General features: G+C 41.3%; 1 protein-coding gene across 3 annotated transcripts in view; it reads left to right on the top strand.

Annotated features, from left to right (window-relative positions):
• Positions 1–18,714, top strand: part of MKLN1 (muskelin 1) — a 391,857-nt gene that overhangs the window by 86,186 nt on the left and 286,957 nt on the right. The window lies entirely within an intron of this gene.

The following is an 18,714-nucleotide window of genomic DNA, read 5'->3' on the forward strand; positions in this document are numbered from 1 at the left end:
TTAGATGGTTGGATGGCATCACCGATTCAATGGACATGAGTTTGAGCAAACTCCAGGTGATTGTAAAGGACAGAGAAGCCTGGTGTGCTGCAGAGCATGGGGTCACAAAGAGTGAGACAAAACTGAGTGACTGAGCAACAACAACAAAACTGACCTGGGACTTTATTACATTTGCAAAATCTCTTCACAGCAGTACCTAGATTAACCAGGATATTCAGGTATTGACTGGATAACCAGGGCTGGTAATCTTGAGAAACTATCTTTAGAATTCAGATAACCGTGAGGAAACAGTTTCCCAGTTAACCTGAGATATAATCTGGAAATAGGTTCCCAACAGTATAGAATCAAAGAATTTACTTTTTATTATTTATTTATTATTTTATTCTTCTACTTGCATTTTTGATATGTATTTATATATCAGTTCAGTTCAGTTGCTTAGTCATGTCGGACTCTTTGCAACCCCATGGACTATAGCATGCCAGGCTTCCCTGTCCATCACCAACTCCTTGAGCTTACTCACACTCATGTCCATCAAGTCCGTGATGCCATCCAACCATCTCATCCTCTGTCATCCCCTTCTCCTCCTGTCTTCAATCTTTCCTAGCATCAGAGTCTTTTCTAGTGAGTCAGTTCTTCCCATCAGGTGGCCAAAGTATTGGAGTTAAGCTTCAGCATCAGTCCTTCCAATGAATATTCAGGACTTATTTCCTTTAGGATGGACAGGTTGGATCTCCTTGCAGTCCAAGGGACTCTCAAGAGTCTTATCCAATACCACAGTTCAAAAGCATCAGTTCTTTGGTGCTCAGTTTTCTTTATAGTCCAACTCTCACATCCATATGTGACTATTGGAAAAATCATAGCCTTGACTAGACAGACCTTTGTTGGCAAAGTAATGTCTCTGCTTTTTAATATACTATCTAGGTTGGTCATAGCTTTTCTTCCAAGGAGCAAGTGTCTTTTAATTTCATGGCTGCAGTCACTATCCACAGTGATTTTGGAGTCCCCCCCAAAAATCTCTCACTGTTTCCATTGTTTCCCTGTCTATTTGCCATGAAGGATGGATGCCATGATCTTAGTTTTCTGAATGTTGAGTTTTAAGCCAACTTTTTCACTCTCCTCTTTCACTTTCATCGAGAGGCTCTTTAGTTCTTCTTCATTTTCTGCCATAAGGATGATATATATGTATATATATATAATGTGTATATTTTGCGGCTACATATCCCCACATTTTTTACTGATGCATGATCAAAAATGTTGCAAGGCTGTTTGGGGACATGAGTTTCAGGGGCCTGTCCATGAATGTGTAGACATGGAGCTGGATATGGGTGTGGGATGGGAGACGGTGATGGCAGGTGAGGAAGGGCTGAGGTTGCCTTGAGTACAGAGCAACAGTTTTTTTTCTGTGTTTAATATATTCACTAAAGACCTTTGAAGATGAGAATCCTTTTGTTATTTTCTGTTGGCAAGTCTGGAAGTTCAGAAGCCCAGGATTCTTTGTGTGTAATTTATGAGCAGCATTTGAAGATATTTCTAAACACAAGGGCATTTTGGAATATACTGAATTAGCATCACTAAGATGCTCTACCCCTAATGTAAATGTGAATGTTCCAGAGTTTTTGTTGCACAATTTCAATGTGCCATGGCCTGCCAGGTGCATGGGAGGCCTAGAACGCAGGCTGAGCCTTGGGCCCAGTCAGCTGCTGATCCCAAAGCCTGTGCCTGCAGAGGGTCACCTCAGGATGAGATGGTATGGAAAGAGCGGAGTGGATCACAGAAAGGGAGATGAAGGAGGATTGCATATTCATTTCTCTGGTTTTAGCATTTTACCTGGAATACAGCCTGATAAAAAATCTGGCTTTCAGGTAAAGGGAGTAGAAATGGTTTTAGCCTTTAGAAAGAACACATATAGGAATGTAAAAACATCAGAAGAAGGCAGAAATTTTCAGATGCTAAGTATTTCTCTTTTTCCAAGAACATTTGGGTTTTTCCCTTCTTAAAGTTCTGACCAAAATTAAAGGAGAGATGTTCCCCAAGTGTTCCTTTTAAATTGTCCCAGACCTTCAGAAAATGGTGAGAAAATGTAATCATATGATTAGGCAAAGGAGAGATGTCAGGGGAGAAGGTACTCAATAATTGCATTGATAGAGTGCTATGATTAAGAGTATATGTGGTGTGTTTAACTTTGAAAAGGAAGACACAGGAGGAAAGAGACTGGGTGAAAGAAATTAGTGTTTCTTATTAATTATGATGTCTTTAAATCATAACACATTTTATATTCCTTAACAAAGTGATTTTGCTCTATAAGGGATAACTCTAAGGATGCTAATTATATGTTACAGATGTTATTTTTATTGCTAAAATTTCCACTTATAAATCTTCCTCCTCATTTATTCATTCATTCAGAAATAGTCAATGAGAGTCTACCATGTACCTTGATCTACAGGCTAGGACTGTAGCAGTGAACACAACAGACAAGGTGTCTGCTCTCACGAAGCTGATATTCTAGTTGTGGAGGAGTTGGAAAATGAATAAATAGCTGTATTTCATGACATGTTACCTAAAGCTGCTGCTGCTGCTCCTGCTGCTGCTAAGTCGCTTCAGTCGTGTCTGACTCTGTGCGACCCATAGACGGCAGCCCACCAGGCTCCCCCGTCCCTGGGATTCTCCAGGCAAGAACACTGGAGTAGGTTGCCATTTCCTTCTCCAATGCGTGAAAGTGAAAAGTGAAAGTGAAGTTGCTCAGTCATGTCCGACTCTTAGTGACCCCATGGACTGCAGCCTACCAGGCTCCTCCGTCCATGGGATTTTCCAGGCAAGAGTACTGGAGTGCGTTGCCACTGCCTTCTCGGATACGTAAAGAGGCAAACTAAATAATGTTAGATAGTGACAGGTGCATTACAGAGAAACAAGATAAGATGAAGTGAGAGATGACTAGAGGACTATTTTGGTTTGTATGTCCAGGGAAGACCTCTCTGAAAAGATGACATTTGAGCAGTGATCTAAAATGACAAGGAGGAGGACTTCCCTGGTGGCCCAGTGATTAAGACCCTGATGCAGGGGACATGGGTTTGATCCCTGGTTGGGGAAGTTCCACATATCACGTGGCCAAAAAAATTATTAATAAATTTTTTTAAAATTATAAGGAGGAGCTGATGGTGAAAAGATCAGAATGAAGAGCATCCTAGATAGAGAGAATGGATTGTTCAAAAGCCCCCAAGGTGGTAAAGAATTTGAGTTTTATACCTATGGCTGATTCATGTTGGAGGTTTGACAGAAAACAACAAAATTCTGTAAAGCAATTACCCTTCAATTAAAAATAAATTAATAATAAAAAAAAGAAAGCCTAGATGACCGGAACTCAGTGGCAAACAGAAAAGTGGTTACAAGATGCAGGTGGATAGGTAGATAGAGCCTAGATCTTACAGGCACGGGAGATCAAAGGAAGGAATTTGGATTTTAGGTGAAATGGGAAGCCAATAGGAAGTTTCATGCAAGGCAGCGATTTTCTGTGTGGGCAATGAATTGTAGAGGGCAAGAATGAAAGCTCAGAGATCTTTAGGAGGCAGCTGAAGTAATTCAGGTGAACAGTGGTGCTAGGAACAGGATGGAAGCAGTGAGGAAGGGAAGAATACAGAGGATTAAAGGTATATATGGGAAGCAGAGTCAACAGAGCTTTCTGATTGTTTGCATATTGGACATGAAAGAAAGGAATCAAAGTTCTGTCTTCTATTATTGGCTTGGGCACAAATGGATGATGATGATATTTAGTGAGATAGGTCAGCTAGGAATGAGAAGTGTGGCATACTGTGTTGATTTCCTCCCCAATAACCATTCCTCTCTTCCTCCTTGCTAACAGAGCCCTGACTCTTGAGAATGACAAGATGTCCAGCTTCAAGTGATGAATCATGAGTGGTGTAATTCAATCGTAATAATCCCATTTTCTTTTGCTAGATATTCAATTCCCACATCTTTTTTGCAGCTAGGGGTGATTCGCTTCTGGCTAATGAGACCAAAGTGAAAGCCTTCTGGGAATAGATATGGCTATTTGAACACCATCACAATGCCTGGAGTCACAGCAGACTTCTAGTGAGTACAAGACAAAAGACTTGATGTTAAGGATGGTGAATTAGGAAAAAATACTGGGTCCTTGATGGTAGAATTGAGCAGTTGAGTTTGAGATGTCTGTTAGATATCTATATGAATGTAACTGTGCAATTCCTTGCCTTATACAAGGAATAAAGTTTTCTAGACATTTTTATCTTTTCATATTATTATAACACTAGAATACAGGAGAGGATAAATATGAAAGTGAATGAAGTTGCAGTGACCATGTGGGAGGTCAAATCAAAAGCCGACCATCAGTGAATTTGGAGATTGGGATTGATATATATATACTACTATGTACTCTTGCCTGGAAAATCCCATGGATGGAGGAGCCTGGTAGGTTCCAGTCCATGGGGTCTCTAAGAGTTGGACAGGACTGAGCTACTTCACTTTCACTTTTCACTTTCATGCATTGGAGAAGGAAATGGCAACCCACTCCAGTGTTCTTGCCTGGAGAATCCCAGGGACAGGGAAGCCTGGTGGGCTGCCATCTATGGGGTCGCACAGAGTCGGACATGACTGAAGCGACTTAGCAGCAGCAGCAGCAGCATGTATAAAATAGATAACTAATGAGAACCTACTGTATAGCATAGGGGCAGGGTAGAAAGAAGGTACAATCTGTTTGTAGGATATATATTAAGTTAACCTCAAAAATACATTCCAGATACTTCTCTGGTGGTCCGGTGGGTAAGACTCCATGCTTGCAGTGCAGGGGGCATGGGTTTGATCTCTGGCCAGAGAAATAAGATCCCACATGCCCCACAGTGCGGCCAAAAAAAATTTTTTTAAGTGCATTCCAATATACAGTTGGTGAAGACAAATACTGATTCCACTTGTCTGAGGTACCTAGACTAGTTAAATTCATAAAGTCAGAAAGTACATTGGTAGATGCCAGGGGCTGGGATGGGGTGTGGTGGGGATGGGGAATGGGGATTTAGTGTTTAAGGGGGACAGTTTCAGCTTAGGAAAGTGAAAAATTTGGGAGATGGATGATGGTGAGAGTTGCAGAACAATGTGAATGTACTTAGTGCCACTGAACTGTACAGTTAAATATGATTAAAATAGTATTTTTATTTGTGACTTTTATCACAATAAAACAAATTTTTAAAAACACTGACCATCAATATAGAAAATTCCCTCTTTTAGCACTGATGGTTAGCAAGGTAGAAGCTGCTAAAACAGGAAAGCTGGGATGATGAAAAAAGCTCAGTTTGAGGAGCAGTGAGGTTCCTGCATTTCCCAGTACTTTCTGTCACATTGGTGGAGAAACGTTGCCCTAGATTAGATCACATATTACTATTAAGATACTTTCTTACTTCTACATCACAGTTTTCATGTATATCTTTCTTCTCTCTTCTGAATATAACAAATAGCCTCACAAAAATGTCCCCAGTCACTTAGCCAAGTAAAGAAAAGTAGGCCAAATGGAGCTTTTAGCACAATTTCTGGTTGCTGATACAAATCAGCATCTACAAACCCAATAGTACGTATTTCCATTACAGCTATCATCCAGACTAGATGTCTAGTTTTTTAGATTAAAAGTTTACCAACACACATATTTTTTTCCCTAAACATTTTACTGCATGCTGGATGGTTTGGACTATATCTAGAGAAAAGAAAAGTCAATTTTTTATTTTTTTGCCAGTGGCCCATCAAAAAATAGCTATCGATTTTGTTTGTGTGTGTGTGGACAAGCAACCAAGTCTGCAAAATTGACTTCACAGGGTATCGTATATTCTGCCCATATTGTGAGTCTGTGTTCTCTTGAGGCTAATTGGCTCATCATATTCTGCTTTCGTGTCCCCTCGTTTATCACCGTGCTTGGGATTTTTACCTCTACACCTTTCATTTTGTTTTTCCATAATTTATTACAACCAACTCTTGTATTTTTTTTTCAACGGTTTTGAATCTGCATTAATTTTTGAGTCCCTGGAGGAACATTATGTTCCCAAACATTATGTTCTGCACTCTCACGCTCATATCACTTTGTGTAGTGCCAGACACCTCCTGGGATCTCAAGAAATGTTGTTTCTTTTTAAAAGACAGGAGATTACTCTGCGATGCCCATAAAATATCTTTCTCAGTTGAGTTGCTCTCACTGTTTATTTATCTCTAGTGGCTTAGGTAAAAATATTGGTTAATAGAAAGAACCCAAGTCTTTGGAGAAGCTTTGCTAATCTCTCCTCATCTCTGTAAAAGCAAGAGGTGGATATTGACCAGTTTTTACACGATTGTTGGAAAGAGATTACGAAAAGCGTTAGGAATAAGAAATTTTCGTTAAAAATATGAAATGTTAGGGAGATGACAGTATCATTCATACTGAGCAGACCTCAGCGCAAGTGAACCTCACTCCTTTGATAGATGCTTTTCATCGTTGTTACAAAGAATGGCTGTCCAGCAAGATTCCCTCTGCTTGTAGCCACTACTGCAGACTGTCAGAACCGCCTTCCAAATACTCAACACCCGCTTGTACCCACAGTATTTCCTCTTCCCTCAGCTTCTTAGTTTTATCTCAAACACTTCAATGTCTTCCTAACAAGGCATATTTGAAACTACCTCTGAGTGCTTCTACGGTTGTTTGAGGGAGAGAAATAGGACCATGGACAGAGGTTAGCCTTCCAATTACTGGCGCAGCAGGAAAGCCAGCTCTCTTCCTGCCAAGTGTCCCTGGGAAAGGGTCTTTAAATGAATAGATTCTTCTTTATTCAGGGTTCACTTTCCCCTTCTATCACTTTCCTTTGGCATAACATAGTTTGTTCTGGAAACACTGGCTCCCTCCACCATCTCCATGCTTCTGGAAAATAATACTCACTCATTCTTGCAAACACATCTCATAACATATTTCAAAATGTTATCATTATAAAATATTTCAAACCAACAGAAAAACAGTGAACATAGTTGAACAAACACCTATGTATATAACACTCAACAAATCAAAATTTGCCTTATTTGCTTTAGGGTTTTTTGTTTTTTATAAAAAGTTTTATAAGTACAACTTTAAGCCAGATCCCATTCATTTCTCTATCTTTCTCCTTTCCTCTTTTCTCCAAAGTATCACTATCATGAAGTTTACTATGAATCATTCCTATGCATGTTTTGTAATTTTCTGTTATATGTATATATTCATAAACAAATACAGTATTGCTTTGTATTTGTAAAATGTCAAGGAATACTAATATCACTCTGTACATAACCTTTTGCAATGCTTTTTTAGTTATCATTATTTTTTAGATTTATTCATGTTGCCACCTGAGGAACTAACTCATTAATTATAACTGTTGTACATTATTCCTTTGTTTGAATATATACAAGTTACTTATCCATCCTTCTGCATTACTGACATGTAGGTTATTTTGTTTGTTATTATTGTTGTTTGCTATGACAAACAATGCTGCAATTGATGTTCAAATACCAGCCTCCTGGTGTACAAACACCAAGTGAAAGTTTTTCTAGGCCAGGATTTTTCAACCTTGACATTATTGACATTTTGGACTGGATAATTCTATGTTGTGGAGTAGGACATTAAGCAGCTTCCCTTTTCTGCATGCATGCTCAGTCACTTTAGTCGTGTCTGACTCTTTGTGACCCTATGAACTGTAGCCCATCAGGCTCCTCTGTCCATGGGACTCTCCAGGCAACAATTCTAGAGTGGGTTGCCATGCCCTCCTTCAGGGGATCTTCCTGACCCAGGGATCGAACCTGTGTCTCCTGCACTGGCAGATGGGTTTTTTACCACTAGCGCCACCTGGGAAGCCCCAGCCTCCCTCTAACCACTAGTTACAAGTAGCACTCTGAGGTGTGACAACCAGAAATATCCTCAAACGTCGGGAAATTGATCCTAGTTGAGAACACTAATCTAGGCAACGTACCTAAGAGGAATTGCTGGGTCTTAGGATTTCTACTAACCATCATTTTGGTTTCTAAGAATCTTGTTTCCCCATCATGCTAACTTTTGGTATTTTCAGAATTAAAATTTTTGCCTACTTACAGGTACTAAATAGTAACTTTTTATTATTTTATTTCATTTTCCCTTAGTTTCTAGTGAGACTTCACATCTTATATGTCTATTGACCGTTAGTTTTTCTTCTGTTAATTAGCCTATTTAACTCCTTTGCCAAATTTTCTCTCTAGGTGTTTCTTTTTCTTTTTGCTTTGTAGGAGTTCTTTATAATTTTTGAATACTAATACCTTGATTGTTTTATGTCTGGGAAAATATCTTTTCCTAGTCTAAGACTCTTTTCACTTTGCTAATAAATTCTTATTTTAATTCAGTAAAATGAACCAACTTTTTCCTTTATATTTTATGCTTTAATAAATTTTCTAACCCAATGGTGTAAAGATAATCTCTTTTATTTTTCTATAGAAGTTTAAAAATTGATAATTCACATTTAGGTCTTTAAACCAACTTAAACTTCTTATGATATGAAATAGAAAATATGCATATAATTATTCCAACACATATTTCTTAAATAGTTCATCTTTTCACTGTTGGTTTATTATACCACCTCTGATTTTAAATTCAGGTATTTGGTAAGACAATCCCCCTGACTTATTCTTTTTCAAAATTGCCTTGGGTATTTTGGTTGGTTATCTGACCAAAGAATATTGTTTCTTTCTCCTTTCTAACTTGAACCTAAATTGTTTTCAGATGTCTCTGAGCCTTATCTTTATCTTATAGTACTCAGTTTAAGTCCACTAAAGTAATTTCATTCCATGGGCATTGGTTTGGCCATAAGCATATGCATCTCTAGCTAATGAGACCTATGTGAAATTGTACTATAGTGGAGATGGGATGGGGTAGGTAAGTTTTCTTCTTGCTTAAAAAGGTACATAAGAAAAAGATTTGCCCTTCCTATCTGTATATAGATTTGGAGGAAAATGTAGTGTCCGTTACTATGGCAGCTGTCTGGCCACTCTGAAGGGATAAGTATAACCCTGCACACTGAGAATAGCTAAGTAGACAGATGAAAAGCTTCCAGTTTCCCATGATGTCACTGTGGTGCTGAATTATCCAATACTGAAAACACTTACCAGTAGACATCCTGTGATGTGAAATAATAAACCTCTTAGTTTGTAAGCCACTTTGTTTTATGTTCTTTTCCTTGCAGCCAAAGGAATCCCCAAGTGCTATAATAACTTTGACCCCTAACTCTAACACATGAATTTTGTGATCATTGTTCTGTGCTATGTAAGCAGGTTGGGATTTTTTTAAATTGGGTTTGCACTGAAATTAAAAGTTAACTTTAGGAGAACTGACATCTTCATTATAATGAATATTGGAATTCATGAATATTGTATGTCTCCACTTATTTAAATCTTAACTTTTCCCACAAATCTTCCATACATAAATCCATATTTTGTTATAGTTATTCCTAAGCACTTTATTAGTATTAAGAATGGAGTCTTTCATTTAATATTGAATATTATATTGGATAAATATTGAGATGCTGCTGCTGCTGCTAAGTTTATTCTTTTCCCTTACTGTGTTGATAGAGATGTCATAGGTTAGTCTTGGAGATCTATGGTTGCTTGATCCAACTTCCTATCATGTGTCCTATATTCCTGCCCCATTATTCTTTCATGAAAGGCCTGCCACTAGGCTGCTGCTGCTAAGTCACTACAGTCGTGTCCGACTCTGTGCAATCCCATAGATGGAAGCCCACCAGGCTCCCCCGTCCCTGGGATTCTCCAGGCAAGAACACTGGAGTGGGTTGCCATTTCCTTCTCCAATGAGTGAAAGTGAAAAGTGAAAATGAAGTCGCTCAGTCATGTCCGACTCTTAGCAACCCCAAGGACTGCAGCCTACCAGGCTCCTCTGTCCATGGGATTTTCCAGGCAAGAGTACTGGAGTGGGATGCCATTGCCTTCTCCTGCCACTAGGCAGTGGTCAGCTTTTTTTAGCCTCTTTCATAAACTAATTTGTGAGTATGGGGGTGGGGTTCTCAGTGTAGTGCATCGCTTCAAGCAGTGAATCTGGTCTGGTTCTCACGCTCTTCCATCACCCCATGCATGTCACCTTCAGTCTCCCTTTCCTGTAGAAGATGCCCCTTTAGAGCATCTTCTGCATCCTTTAACACCTGGAGCCCAACAGGCACATCTTTAGTCCCATTCATTACTTTGCATGTCTGGTCCATAGAAAAAGTTTACACTTGGGGCCAACTGTGTCTTTAATTTTTCTCTTTTACATTTTAAAAAACACCACTTTATTTTTGGAGCTGAGCAAGTACCTCAAAGATTTGTGTACAACAATGCTACTTTGACCAGGAATCATAATTCTAAATGTCTATTTTGAAAAGGATTACAGAACTAGCTTCTAAATCTGTTGATACTACATATAGTAATTATCAGCAAATACAATGCTACTCAGAATGTTCGCATTTTAACTCCTCATGTTTTGTAAATGTTAAGAGTTGTGTCTGTGTTTGTCATGTGGGTTATGGAGAATGAAGGTAAATACTATTTTCTACACCTGAGAAAACTGGGCCTTTTACTTAATCGTGGCCAAGAATAACCACACATAACCACAAGGCAGAGTTCCTCCAGAGGCAGGGCTGTGCTTTGTTCATGCTGTATCTTGTACTAAATGACCCTCGATGCAAGGTTTTGAACTGAGAAAACCAAACTCTAGGCCCATGCCCAGCGCTATTCCGCAGGATGTCCCCTGAATTGGGGTTCCCTGTAGCTCAGTTGGTAAAGAATCCACCTCCAATGCAGGAGACCCTGGTTCGATTCCTGGGTCAGGAAGATCCCCTGGAGAAGGGATAGGTTACCCGTTCCAGTATTCTTGGGCTTCCCTTGTGGTTCAGCGGGTAAAGAATCTGCCTGCAATACGGGAGACCTGGGTTCGATCCCTGGGTTGGGAAGATCCCCTGGAGAAGGGAATGGCTACCCACTCCAGTATTCTGGCCTGGAGAATTCCACGGACTGTATAGTCCATGGGGTTGCAAAGAATCGGACACAACTGAGTGACTGTCACTTTCACTTTCCCCTGAATTAAGGATATCCATAGTGAGGTCCTCAAGATCCATGCAGAGCTATGACTTGAGGAAAAGAAAGAAAAGGAAGGCGAAAAATAAGAGCAGCAAGAGCTGATTTCAAACAAAGTGACTGAGAAGGAATTGTTAGTAGCATTTCATCTAGAAAGTGAATTTTGATTGAGCTTTATATTTTTTAATACTAACCCCCTTATATAAGCTAGCTTAGTATGTAAATATAATCAAAATAGCAGTCATTAAAATTGCAAAACTTATTTATTAAGATATGTAAAACAGCCAGCTGCAGCAGTAGTGACTAAGAAGTGTAAAAATAAATTATTTTGTTCAACAAATATTCATTGAGTTCCTACTATGTGCCAGCACTATATAGAAGTTGGAGTACAAAGATAAGCAACACAGGTCCTTGTGCAGCTACCCATCTATTTGGGCAAACTAATGGGCAAATAATCCAAATATGATGGAATAAGCTCCTTAAAAGAGTGTTAATTCAAAGAGATATTTTACACCCATGTTCAGAGCAGCATGATTCTTAATAGCCAAGAGGTGGAAGCAACACAAATATTCATCAACAGATGAATGAATAAACAAAATGTGGTCTACACATACAATGGAATATTATCCAGTCTTATAAAAGAAGGAAATTTCAGCACATGCTAAGCATGGATGAACCTTGAGGACATTATGCTAAGTGAAATAAGCCAGTCACAAAAAGGAATATGCTATATGGTTCCACTTATATGAGGAATCTAGAAAAATCAAATTCATAAAAACAGAAAGTATAATAGAATGTTGGTCGCCCCAGCCTAGGGGGAAAGAGAAATGGGAATTGTTTGATGGGCATAGAGTTTTAGTTTCTACAAGATAGAAAAATTCCAGAGGGTATTTGCACCACAGTGTCACTATTGAACTGCTGCTGCTGCTGCTAAATCACTTCAGTCGTGTCCGACTCTGTGCGACCCCATAGACGGCAGCCCACCAGGCTTCCCCGTCCCTGGGATTCTCCAGGCAAGAACACTGGAGTGGGTTGCCATTTCCTTCTCCAATGCATGAAAGTGAAAAGTGAAAGTGAAGTCGCTCAGTTGTGTCCAACTCTTAGCGACCCCATGGACTGCAGCCCACCAGACGCCTCCATCCACGAGATTTTCCAGGCAAGAGTGGGGTGCCATTGCCTTCTCCATCACTATTGACCTATACACTTTAAAAGAGTTAAGATGGTAAATTTTATGTTATGTGTAATTTACTATGACTTTTTAAAAAGCAAAAAAAAAAAAAGTGTTAGCTTTAAGAGGACAGGGGCATGTTTTGTTCACTCTCAAATTTCTAGCATCTAGCAGAATGCCTGATACATAGTAGGCACTTGACAAATATTTGACCTTCCTCTAGTTTCTCCTCCCCATTCAACATCCTACACAACCCACAAAAGCCAAGTCATCTGTGAGCCAACTCAGCAAACAAAGGCACCTCTCTACTTTGGGCCCGGAAGGGAAAGAATTTCAAATATTTGTGATTTGGTATTTGTTGTAGTCACACAAACTATTCTTTACTTCTCCATTATGCTTATCTGAACTTTTCTGACAGTTAAATTTCCTAACGATAGATACTGTTTTGACTTCACAAAACAGACTTGTGGTAGACTTTGTTAAGAAAAAAAAGTGGACGGAAGTCTGTGAGCTGAAATCACTATTAGGCCGTGGTACAAATGGCTGTGAGGCCGCGCCTGCCAGTCACAGAGGAAGGGTGAGGTAATTAGCATGTATTTGCAGTTCTGCTGCCTCTGCCCTCCCTTCACTGGCTCCCTCTGATTCTAGTTCGCTCAGTGTATTCTCTGGGGTTTGTTGTTTTTCACTTGGTCAAAAATAGACAAAAAAAGTTTCCTTGCAGTTAACTACTGCTTTTCTACTTTTTCCCGTGTGTGGTGGGTTTCCCCTCTCCGTGATCCTTCTTCCTGCCTCCTGCTCATCGTTTCTCTGCTTTTCTTACTTTTCTCAACTAGGGCTTTTCCTTGAGTTCTGTCACCCTGGCTTGGGGCAGCATTTAGTGACAGCACAAGCGTGAAGCCTGCCAAGGGCTTGAGGGGTTTGCACTGAGGAATTCCTATTTGTGGCCATCTCGGCCCTGGGTGGGCACAAGGTGAGAAGTGCCTCCGCCTAGTGCTGGAGGGGAAGCTGGAGGTGAAAAGTTCCAGGGTATCTTTCTTCTGTCTCCTCCAGCTGATACGGTGGGAAGGAAAGTGCAGGCCAGAGCCAGCCAAAGGCCTTCTTGAAGACAGGGTCAATCATAGAACCAGCTGAGGTTTTCAGTCCTAGAGATTTGATGGCATTACTTTTTACATGTAACACATAAACAGTTCTTGCTGCAACAAACACTGTTCTAAGTGCTTTTAAGCATTTGCTCATTTAACCCTTTAAATACCAACTCATTTAATCCTTATAACAACCCTGTAAACTGAGAACTACTATTAGCTGAAGTTTAATGGATGAGGAAACTAAGGCCCAGAGAGGTTAAGTGACTTGTCCAAAGTCACTAGAGTCTGAACCCAGAAAGCTCGGCTCCTGAATCTGGGCTTTTAACCGCTATACTATGTTTCTTGTCTGGTTTATTTATAGTCCCCCAAGATTTCCTTTAGAAATCTCATGTGCGATTTTACAAAATACCTTCTCCAAGGTATAACACCCTCTGGTGGGTGCTGTGCAATGTATGAATCCCTTTGAGATTTCTTTGAAGCTCGTGGGATATCTGCTAGCAGCCGTGGATTCAGAGATTACCTCCTACAGAAGACATCAGAATCAGACCTTCTCTCTCTCTAGGGATAAGGGTGCAAGAAAGCAATTTCTGCTCATACAGATTTTAAGAAATAAAAATTCAGCGTATGTTTAACAAAAGTAAAATATCACACTATGTTATAGGCTTCTTGTGAAGTGCCCCCAACACCTCACCCACACAAACATAAGCGAGACTCTCACCCCGGGATCTGTTTGTCTCCAGTCAGGTGGCGTTTGCAGGGAGCCATCCATACCTTCTCCACCAAGGCCCTTACAAACAGTATCATGAATTTTTTAGATGATTGGCTGGACTTGGGAGTGCAGCTCAGAGCTGTAGGACATAGCTTCCGGAGAGAGTAGCAAACTGGGCTGGAGAGAAGCCCACGACCTTGGCCTCTTTGCCCTGGGAGACTATGGCCAAGGCCTGAATATCTGCAAATCCTCTGATCTTCCCTATTGTCCTCTGGCTGTGCCCCAGATGTCTTTCCCTGCTAAGACCTGGGTTAGCAAAGAAGAAAATTTCACAAAAGATTAAGATGAGCTTGGCTTTCAGCTGCTGACTTACACTGAGATGCAGCTCTCAGTTGTCTTCTGGCCTCTTCCATGACTCCTGCCAGCTTCCCTGATCATAATTTCCGAGGCCCATTCTCTGTCTCCACAATCTTCGTCCTGGATCTTCATCCCACAGGGCCATAGTTCTAATCTGAATGGAATTGATAGAGAATTCCTGCTAAAAATATTAGCTGATTACATCTCAGGCAAGGGCTCTCTTCTATGTACTGCGTTTGCATCTTAATAAAGATATTCAAAACCAGAGAGTTACAAAACTCAAAGAAGTGAATATCTGGGGATAGATTGTCAAGCTCCTTTACGCAGATTGGTGGGGTCGGGGGTGCTTGTGTCTTGTAGGTCTCCCCACATTTTTTGTATATATATCTAAAACTGGCCCTAATGTTAATGCCAGGTCCACTGACATCTTCAAATCCAGAATAAAAACATTCACTTTGGAGCAGCAATATTTTTCTCTGATTTTGTTCTGAGGACTAACCAAATCCTAAGGCCCAGATCAGGGCATGCTCATGAGTTCAGTTTACTGGCAGCCGGAGCAGGGTCCTTTGTCAAGTGGGGTATTTCCTCTGACGTCACTGGACTGTTCATCAGCTCCAAGGTGGGTCTTTGCCAGGAAAACCTGAATTGAAGAGGAGGCTTGGCCTTCGGGGAAGGGAGCCTGTGTCCTGGCAGTGGGGTGTGTCTGCTCCAGGCAGGCCTCTCAGAGCTGCTGACTCCCTGGGTTAAAGCACTTTTGACTCAAAAGGGGAAAAAAAGGTATAAAGAGTAGGAGCTACTGCAGTCAGCTCTTACAGGGTGGCACTTGTGAGCTCGTGGGATGATGATAGCCCTAACCCTACCTGCCTACCCCAGCGGAGGCTGCTGTCTTCTCTGCTCACCCTCCTGTCAACTTCACTCCCCTCCCCCACCGCTTCTCTTCCTATTCTTCTGAAGAGCAGCTGCCTAGGTGACACCTTTTGTTTCCAAAACCTTCTTTGCAGTTCTTCCTCAACTCTTTTCTCAAAATATTCTCTTTCAATGCCAGACTGTTGGCATCCGTCTCCCCGTCTTGTGCAGACTGCCATCTCTGGCTCACCAAGGTTTTATAATTGCCTCTGGTTAAAGTTTAAATAGATGGGTTTCAGCCCAAGAGAAAAATGTAAACAAGAGCTTTCTGCAGTCTTTCAGAATTGCTGACTTCCAGTGCTTTTGAATTCTCTGCTAGGAAATTCATTCAGCTCCTCCCTCACTGAGGAACTGAGAACCGCCACTGGGCTTTCAGAGACATGAGAGGCACTCTGAAACCATTGAGAGGCTTTTAGATGATCTGACCTTTTCCTTTTAACTCAATTAAGCCATCAGGATCCAGTTCCCATTCTAGGATGTTTGTCTGGTATATTGAGGTGACAGGACAGTTAAGCAATCTTCACGGGCTGGCTTCTGACGAAGGAAAGGAAGTGAAGGGAATTTTTCCTTTGAGGGGGAGGAAGGGGTTATATTTGTTGCCCTGGGCCTTCTTGTTGACAAGTCTTAGGAATCAAAGGAATGGGACCACCTTTGGCCAGTGCAGAAGAGAGAGGGCAGATGGGGTTTGAACTGGTAATTCAGGTACATATCCTTTTATTTGCTGTTTTCTCAGAAGTAAGCAAGCCATTTTGTTGAATCTTGACTAAGAATATTGATTTTCTATATCTTTCTGCTTTGTGTACTTGTGATCTGGTGTCAGAATGGATTCAGCAATACTTTTGGATGTTTTAGTCAAGGATTTGGTTGCATCCTTGGCTTCCCCTAAACAAAAACCTTCAATAATTCCTCATTTCAAGTTCAGATTTCTATTCAAAGCCTTCTGTGGTCTGGCTGCAGACCACTTTCACCCTCCACCTCCAAACCACACCCTCCCCCTATACACCAACCTCAGTGAACTTGCCACCCAGCTCCTTTATATGTTCCCTTCCTTATTCTGTAGTACCCCAACACCGGCTGCATCCTCACTGGCCTCTTCAAAATGCTATCTTCCTGTGTTCTGTGGAACATTCCTCACCCTTCATGCATGAACAGAACCAACCACTCCTCCCTGCTGTTTTCAAGCGGCTCATGACACTTCCCTTCATTGGTGTTGTTCGGTCACTCAGTTGTGTCCGACTCTTTGCAACCCCAAGGACAGCAGCCAGGCTTGCCTGTCCTTCAGTATCTCCGTCCATTGAGTTGACGATGCCATCCAACTATCTCATCCTCTTTTGCCCCCTTCTCCTGCCCTCAATTTTTCCCAGCATCAGGGTCTTTTCCAATGAGTTGGCTCTTCACATCAGGTGGCCAAAGTATTAGACTTCAACTTCAGCATCGGTCCTTTTAATGAACATTCAGGGTTGATTTCCTTTAGGATTAACTGGTTGGATCTCCTTGCTGTCCAAGGGATTCTCAAGAGTCTTCTCCAACACCACAGTTCAAAAGCATCAATTCTTCAGCGTTCAGCCTTCTTTAGGGTCCAGCTCTCACATCCATACATGACTGTTGGAAGAATCATTTGATTAGATGGACTTTTGTCGGCAAAGTAATATCTCTGCTTTTCTAGTACGCTGTCTAGGTTTGTCATAGCTTTTCTCCAAGGAGCAAGTATCCTTTAATTTCGTGGCTACAGTCACTGTCTGCAGTGATTTTGGAGCCCAAGGAAATAAAGTCTGTTACTGTTCCCATTTTTCCCCCATCCCTTTGCCATGAAGTGATTTCATGGTCTACTGTTCAGCCCATGCGTGTGTCAGGTTCCTGCACTCGGTCCTCAGCTCCTTGAGTGGAGGATGGTTTATTGCAGCCCCCACACTGCCCTATGTGCTTCACTGTCAGTGCTCAATACATATTCAATCTTTATGTTTCAATCTCTCCGAAAAGGTAAAGTCAGTATTTTAAAAATTAGCTCTTGAGAGAAACCAACAGCAGGAAGGATTTTGGTGTCAGACAAATTTGGGTTCTAATCTAAGCTGTGCTGAGTATTAATACCAAAATGGCTTCCCAATTTTTATCTGTTCCAAGCCTGACTTTCTTCACTTCTAAAATGAAGACAATAAGATCTCTCTGTGAGGATTAAAATGAGATCAGGCAAATAGAGAACCCAACACAGTTCTGTCTTATCCTTACCCTCCTTTGATGTTAAAATATTTAAGATGTTGAAACATTTTACTCTGGAATATGAATCATATTCATCAGTTTAATACATGTGAGCCATTTTCTCATCACTGGCATAACCTTCCTTGATATAATACCTTCTTCTTACTTGCACTTGAAAGTTTTTCAAAGGCTTACCTTGTAAGTAGGATTGGACTTATCTGTTGTCACCCGAAAAATACCGGTACAGGACAATGATGAGGCAACTCATTGCTGAGTTATTTCCACATGTGCAGGGTCAACCTCACAGCATGACACTGGCCTCCTTCCTTCCAAAGTTAACTTTAAAGAGAATAAACACCATTAGGTGTCTCTTCTCTTTCCCCCTCCACCAAAAATCAGTTGCTACTTTCATCCATGGAAGAGGAGCAGTGAATTCCATTCATCCATCCAACATTTATTCAATGCCTTCTATGTGCTGCTGCTGCTGCTGCTAAGTCGCTTCAGTCGTGCGACCCCAGAGACGGCAGCCCACCAGGCTCCCCCGTCCCTGGGATTCTCCAGGCAAGAACACTGGAGTGGGTTGCCATTTCCTTCTCCAGTGCATGAAAGTGAAAAGTGAAAGTGAAGTTGCTCAGTCGTGTCCGACTCCTAGCGACCCCATGGACTGTAGCCCACCAGGCTCCTCGGTCCATGGGACTCTCCAGGCAAGAATACTGGAGTGGGGTGCCATTGCTATGTGCTAGGTACTGTGATAACAGATGAATCAGTCAGGGTCCGTGCCTTTAAGAGTTTCAGTCTATTGGGGTTTTTTGGAGGAAGATGAGCACCTAACTAAACAAGGATTGTTTGGTAACAATCAGCTCAGCAGGAAAAGCTTCAGAAAGAGGTGATACCTCGAAAAATCAGTACATGGCTGTCAACAGACAGTTAGGGCAGAGCACTTCAGGTGGAGGACCCCCAACTCTTGTTCCTCTTCCCTGATCATTCTGTGCAGCCAGATGTACAGCTGTCTTCTCGGTCTAGGGGACTCAAATTCTTCCTTGGCAGCAGCCACATTATTAGTGCTGGTTCCAATCAGAGGACTGACAGTAGACACTCTGCTGCTGCTTTTGCTGCCGAGACCACAAACAGCTGGAGTGGTTTGAGCTCCCTGGGGGATGGTGGAGGAGTTTGAGCATGCGTGTGTGTACCTGTGTCTATGT

Source organism: Bos taurus, chromosome 4 (genome assembly GCF_002263795.3).
Source record: "Bos taurus isolate L1 Dominette 01449 registration number 42190680 breed Hereford chromosome 4, ARS-UCD2.0, whole genome shotgun sequence".
Taxonomy (NCBI): domain Eukaryota; kingdom Metazoa; phylum Chordata; class Mammalia; order Artiodactyla; family Bovidae; genus Bos; species Bos taurus.